Source organism: Pipistrellus hanaki, assembly GCF_964339955.1.
Source record: "Pipistrellus hanaki genome assembly, chromosome: 7".
NCBI lineage: Eukaryota > Metazoa > Chordata > Mammalia > Chiroptera > Vespertilionidae > Pipistrellus > Pipistrellus hanaki.
The window spans coordinates 4323209-4330356 of NC_140509.1; positions in this window are offsets into that span (position 1 = coordinate 4323209).

A 7148-nucleotide genomic window follows, 5' to 3' on the forward strand; every position below is an offset into this window, starting at 1 on the left:
TGGGCGCTGCCCCGCAGGCGGGGAGCCAGCGGGGGGGAGGGGGGTGTGAGCGGCCGGCGCCTGGTGCTCGCTCGGGCTCCCAGTTTGTTCCCGCACCGCTAGCCCCCCAGGACCGGGGACACGGGGACCCTCCAGCTCTGCGACCCGCGGCCACCCCGGCCTGCTGCCCGCAGGATAGACCGCCCGCCCTGCCGTGTGCTCCCCCCGGACCCGGACCCCCGACCCCGCGACCTGCTGCCCGCAGGATAGACCGCCCGCCCCGCTGTGTGCTACCCCCGGACCCGGACCCCCACCCGGGTTCCCGGGATCGGCGGGAGGCGCTGCTGGGATTTCGGAGGGAAACGCCGAGGGGCCGGGGAGGGAGCCCCAGAGCTGAAACGCGGTGGCTTCGCTGGTGGTTCCGGGAGGTCTGTCCCCCTCCCGCCGGCCGCTTCCCTCCGGAGCCGCCCCTCCCCCTCCCGGCTCCCGGCAGCCCCGGGGCCCGGCCGCCTCGGAGACAGGCCTGTTGGGGTGACCCGGCGGGGAGGGCCCGGAGGCTGGCTGTGAGTGTCCCTTTCCCGCCCCCGGGAGGAGTGACCGGGCGCACAGCCTTCCACCCCGCTTCCCCGGGTCCCCACCTCAGCCCCGGCTAGGCCGGCAGGGGGGAGGGGGCGGTACACAGTGCACCGGAGAGCTGGAGGGCTCTGCGGGGGAGCTGCCGCATGGAGGCAAGCAATGCCGGGGGGCGGGTGGGGAAAGCGCTGCCCGCAGCCCCGGCCCCGGCCCGCTGGCCGGTTCCACACGCCGTGCGCCCGCGGGGACCTGGTGTCACACAGACATCGTGTGGTCCCGCCTGCCAGGGCCCATCAGAGGCGGTCACAGTGAGCACCGGTGCTGAGTCCAGACCCATCCGTGTGCCCCGTTACATCTCCCTCTGTCCACCCCCCACCCCGCACCGGCCGCCCTCTGACCCCGGCGGCGGCGGAAGGCTGCGGGTGGGTCGGAGAGTCCTTTTGAAATGCAAATCGGACTGTCTCCGCGCCCACTGAAGCTCCTTCCCTCCCGGTGTCCCATTGATCTCCGGTTAAAGACCCCGTCCCTCCGGGCTCAGGCCCCCAGGGTGGTCCGCCAGCCTCTCCGGACTCCTCACCCGCAGGCCCCTCCGGGCAGAGCTCTGTGCCAGCTGGGCCTCGGGCTCTCCACTTCCCACTGCTAGGCCTCTTCCTTCTTCAGATCGCAGCTCCTTACCCTCTCCCGGGAGGTACCCTAACCTGCCTTTCAGGGTCACAGTCCCCTTTCTGAGCTCCCACACCAAAGCACCTCTCCCAGCAGCTGCAGCCCAGTCAGCTCTGCACACCCACTGCGCACACAGCACAACCGGGAGTGTGCGTGTCCGGTGAGCACAGGGCATTCCCGGGCAGGGCCATGGCCGCCGTCTCACCCTGCACTCCCTGGCCGGGAGCTGAACTCACCACAAACAGTGAGCTGAAACATTGGTTGGAAGGACGCACACGCACTGGGGTCTGTGCAGGGCGCTAGGCGTTTCAGGCCTTAGAAGCAGCGGGGTTAATTTGGCAGCAGCGGCACAGGATGAGGACTGGGAGAGCTGGGGCCGTAAGGTTGAAGCACTGGTGGCTGGTGGCGTGGCCTCCCGCAGGCTGTGGAACCTCTCCGAACCCTGGCTTTCTTATCTATAAAGTGGGACCGCCTTCAGAATCCAGCCAGAGAGAAGAATGAAAAAAAGCACCAAACTTAGAAATATGGGTAAATTACCAGGACAATTAAACGTGGCTGAGTCCTCAAAGGGGAAGTAAAGTCACAGGCTCGAGGAACAAAGGTGACCGGAGGCCAGAGGACGATCTGGCAGGGGCTCTGGTTACTGGAAGGGACAGAAGGGGACTGGTTCTCTGGGGGGGACGGGGGGGCTGAGCTTTAGCCACCGGGGGCAGGAGGTGAGCTGGGAAATGAGATGACAGGTAGTCCAAGGTGACTCACGAAGAAATAGAAAACCTAAGCAAACCTGTGAATTCTAATAAATTGAACTAGAAACCAAAAAGTGCGCACACACAGCACCCAGATAGTTTCATAGATGTGTCCCCCAACTCTTTTTTTAAAATATATTTTATTGATTTTGTACAGAGAGGAAGGGAGAGAGATAGAGAGCTAGAAACATCGATCAGCTGCCTCTTGCACACCCTTACTGGGGATATGCCCACAACCAAGGTACATGCCCTTGACCGGAATCGAACCCGGGTCCCTTCAGTCCCCAAGCTGACGCTCTATTCATTGAGCCAAACTGGTTTTGGCGTCCCCCCAACCCTTAAAGAAACTGTTTGTTTATATAAACTGCCCCAGACGCTGGAAAAAGAGGGCCAATCACACTTATAAGACTAAAAATCCTAAATAAAATATCAGCAAACCGAATCCAGTGGAGTTTATGCAACTGTGTCTATATATGTGTGTGTGTACATGCATATGTGTGACAAAGAAGGGTTTATTCCAGAAATGCAAGGATGGGCTACTTTAAAAATTCATTACTGAGCCCACTATGTGTGCTCAGTGGCCGAGTGTAGATCTATGAACCAGGAGGTCACGGTTGGATCTGGTCAGAGCACATGTCCAAGTTCAGGCTCGATCCCCAGTGGGGCGTGCAGGAGGCAGCTGGTCCATGATTCTATCTCATCGCTGATGCTTCTCTCTCCCTCTCCCTTCCTCTCTGGAATCAATTTTTTAAAAATTTAGCAAGCAAATAAGGAAAGAAAGAAAGAGAGAAAAGAAGAGACAAGGCAGGAGAAAATTAGCGGAAGCTATGCCAGGCAAGACTCCCCAGAGGGCGAGGAATAGAAAGAGCTTCTGATGTCAACGTAAGGATACAGGTTTTTACTATTTCTAGTCACCGAATGGCCAGTAAACATGGAAAAGATTCCCAACATCACCGGGAATATAGAAATGCATATAAAACTGTGAGATGCTGCTGTACACACATGGAATCAGCAACAACCATCACGCTGCCGAGGAGAGAGAAACATCGATTGGTTGCCTCTCGAACCAAACCTGCCTCAAGGTTTGTGTCCTGACCGGGAATTGAACCCACAACCCTTTGGTGCAGGGGTCTTCAAACTACGGCCCGCGGGCCACATGCGGCCCGCAGAGGAGTCTGATCCGGCCCGCCAGGTTTTTTGGGCAGTGAGCGCAGCCGAGGTGTTACAGTAGGAATTAGTAGTTCATATAGTCCGGCCCTCCAGCTCTCTGAGGGACCATGATCTGGCCCCCACTTTAAAAAGTTTGAGGACCCCTGCTTTGGTGCATGGGCCAATGCTCTACTCACTGAGCCACACTGGCCAGGCATCATTCATGTTTCAAAATACACAAAACGACCATACATGTTCAGGAAAACAAACATTTGTTAAAAGTACAAAGTATGCTCGAGGAGGTCCCCACACTTCAGAGTGACAGCTGCCCCCGGGGAGCAGCGATGGGCGGGCTTTCGCCACTACGCAGCACTTTGTTTATTTTTAAAGAAAAACAAAGCAGCCGGCACTGGTTTGGCTCAGTGGATAGAGCGTTGGCCTGCAGACTGAAAGGTCCCGGGTTCGATTCCGGTCAAGGGCATGTACCTTAGTTGCGGGCACATCTCCAGTAGGGGGTGTGCAAGAGGCAAATGGTCGATGATTCTCTCTCATCGACGTTTCTAACTCTCTATCCCTCTCTCTTCCTCTCTGTGAAAAATCAATAAAATATATTTAAAAAAAAAAAAAAAAAAAAAAAGCAAAGGAGGCGGCTCAAAAGTGAGGGCTTGCTCGGCTGGGTTGCTGTGAGGACTGAGGAGCCTGTAAACGCAGAAGTGAAGGTTCCTGTTCATCTCCTCGCAGGCGGAGAGATCAGACGTCCCTACCTACCGCCCCTCTCTGTGAAAGCTCACTCCCGGGGAGTGCCTATTCGCTCACTTCCCTCCTCTGTGAAAGGCGTGTGTTAAACATGCCTGGCCCAGGCCAGGTGGCTCAGTGGTCAGAGAACTGGCACCTGGGGCCAAAGGGTCGCAGGTTCAATTCCTGGTCAAGGGCAGGGACCTCGGTTGCAGGCCCAATCCACAGCCCTGGTCAGGGAGGCAACCAATGGATGTGTCTCTCTCACAGTGAAATTTCTCCCTCTCTCCTGCCTCCTCCCTCCCCTCGGTGCTCCCCCAAAAAAGTCAGTGGAAAACGTATCCCCACCGGAGGATAGTGCCTCCCCTCCCGCATCGCGGAGAGCTAAATCAGCGCCTGGGGGGCCGCTGCTGTTGGGGTGACGGTGCTCTGGTTACGGTCACAGGTACGGCTTCCAGCCGCGTGTCCATTCTTTCCCACCTCAACTTGTAAGCTCTCCTAGGACCTCATTTGGCAACGCAAGTGCCAGTGTTGAGAAGACCTGGTTCCCTTCAAAGACCTTCACGGACAGCAGTCACCGGACAGCGGTCACCGGCAGGGCACGCCCCCCACCTGGAGGGGCAGCTCCCGGTCCAGACAGAAATGATAAATCCCAGTTTTCTGTAAAATCTCTCCATTTTTAAGTGTTGCGATTAATTAAAAAGAATAATAAAAGCACATGTGAACCAAATGAAATACTTGAAAGGGTGTGAGCTTTGGAGCCCTAATGGAGCTGGCCCAGAGACAGATGCAAGAGCAGGTCGTGAGAGTGATGGCGCGGCGAGGAACAGCAGGGAGGGTGCGGATTGAAGATGACAGCCTGTCCTCGGTCACTTCCCCCCCACTTCGCCCCTCCCCTGTTCTGGCTGGCCCTGGCCTGTTTTGAACAGAACTGGGCATGTGTGATGGTGTGACTGCCAAGGTTGGGTCCTATGAGATCTGCAGTTCCCACTGTTGCCACTTGGAACTTGCCCCTTTGCCCCCAGCTGCCATGCTATGAGGAAGCTCAGGCGGCCACGGGGAGACCTACACGGTGCAGACCTGGACCACGGACCACACAGGGCCTGGCTGTAGCCGGCAGCCAATGTCAACGGCTGGTCAGCGAGTGAGGCCTCTGGGAATACCCAACCCTGCAGAGCCCAGCCAACGGGAAATGCAGACCTGCAGGGCACCTGCAGAATTGTAAGGAACAAGCACTTCTTTAAATATATTTTATTGATTTTTTACAGAGAGGAAGGGAGAGGGAGAGAGAGAGAGAAACATCAATGATAAGAGAGAATCATGGATCAGCTGCCTCCCGCATGCCCCCTACTGGGTATCGAGCCCACAACCCGTCATGTGCCCTGACCTGGAATCAAACTGTGACCTCCTGGTTCATAGGTCGACACTCAACCACTGAGAAACTCTGGCCAGGCAATAACTTCTGTTTTAAGATACCACATACTAGGGTGGCTTGTTGAGCAGCAATAGATAAAAAACAAGCAGAATTGCCGAAACTGGTTTGGCTCAGTGGTAGAGCGTCGGCCTGAGGACTGAAAGGTCCCAGGTTTGATTCCGGTCAAGGGCAGTACCTTGGTTTCGGGCACATCCCCAGTAGGGGGTGTGCAAGAGGCAGCTGATCAATGATTCTCTCTCATCGATGTTTCTAACTATCTCCCTTCCTCTCTCTGTAAAAAAATCAATAAAATGTATTTTAAAAAACAAACAAACAAACAAGCAGCATTAGAAAAAAAAGAGGCCTTACTCTGCCCAGAAGATTTGAGATATCAACTAATTCTTTCAAAAGGTATATATTGGCTGTGAGTTTGTTATTGATGTTTTTTACAGAGAGAGGAAAGAAGATGGGGAGAAGGAGAGAGAAATACTAATGTGAGAGCACAACATTGGTCCCTGCAGGCCCCCCACCAGGGATCCAGCCACAACCAGGCATGTGCCCTGACCAGGAATCAAACTGGCAACCTTCTGATGAACCAAAAGATACAGAGACAGTAAAGCAACAAGCAGACTGTCAAATTACAGCGGGGAGGGGAGGGAGATCTGGGGAAGATAATAGAACAACCGAAGGACTTGTATACATGCATATAAGTACAACTAATGGACACAAAACTCTGGGGAGGGAGGAGTATGTATGGGGGGCAATGGTAAAATATGTACACAGATAATAATTTAATAAAAAAATTAAAAAAAAAAACTGGCAACCTTTCAGTCCAGGGGACAGAGCCCAACCAACTGAGCCACACTGGCCAGGGCTTTAAGTTATTGTTTTTTATGGAGGAGGGAGTGGGTGGTGAGTAGTTAACTTTCAGATGGAGAGGAAAGCACATGCACAGCGCGGGTGATGAGCAGCATCCTTACGGAGGTCCCAGGTAAGTCAGCTTTGCCAGCTGGGGCCTAAACACCAAACGGAAGGATGGGCAATAATATCTCTAACCTTTCTCAGCACGAACTGTGTGCCTGGCGTGTGATAGATCTTCACAGAATCATATAAATCCTCATCCTCAACATTGCTCTCTTTAGTGCATGAGGAAGGTGTGGGTGACGGGCCAAAGTTCACACAGCTGCCTAATGGCAGAGCTGCGGTTTAAGCTGCTCCATAAGCCGCCCAATGGCAGAGCTGCGGTTTAAGCTGCTCCATAAGCCGCCCAATGGCAGAGCTGCGGTTTAAGCTGCTCCATAAGCCTCCGCTGCATCACAGACACTGTGGCCTCCCTTAGAGTCAGCCCGCATGCCGTGAACGGCCGGTGCCAGGAATGGGCCCGGAGGGGAGAGCAGCCACGGAGCAGCTGCGAGCAGGGCAGTGAGATGCCGGTTTTCACTTGGGAGCTTCTCTCTGGCCGTTGCCAGAACTAGAAGCTGAAGTCAAGGAAGGAGACATTTCCGAAGGTCCAGGTGGGGCCTGAGCCGCTGCATCCCCCTTCCGGGGGACTGGCCAGGCCCCCTGTCAGCTTCAGAGCAGAACCAAGATCAAGGTCCTTTCTGAGGTGAAATGAGCACTGAAAGCTGTGTCCCCACCTGGCAGGGAAAACGGGCTTCGAATCCTAAGCCCAAACGTCCAGCATGAGACTTAGGTTGAGGTCAGAGGGCCGAGAGGCAGGAGCTGGGAAGAGGCCAGATGGGGGGAGTAGGCCAAGCAGGCGAGGTCCCACACAAGGCCGCGGACTCTAGGGAGAGCTGTGATCCACCTGTGAGGCCGGCAGGCGGTGCCGGGGGCTGGGAGAGGCCAGAGGCAGCCTGAGCTGGCCCAGATCGCAGCTCTGGTCAGAG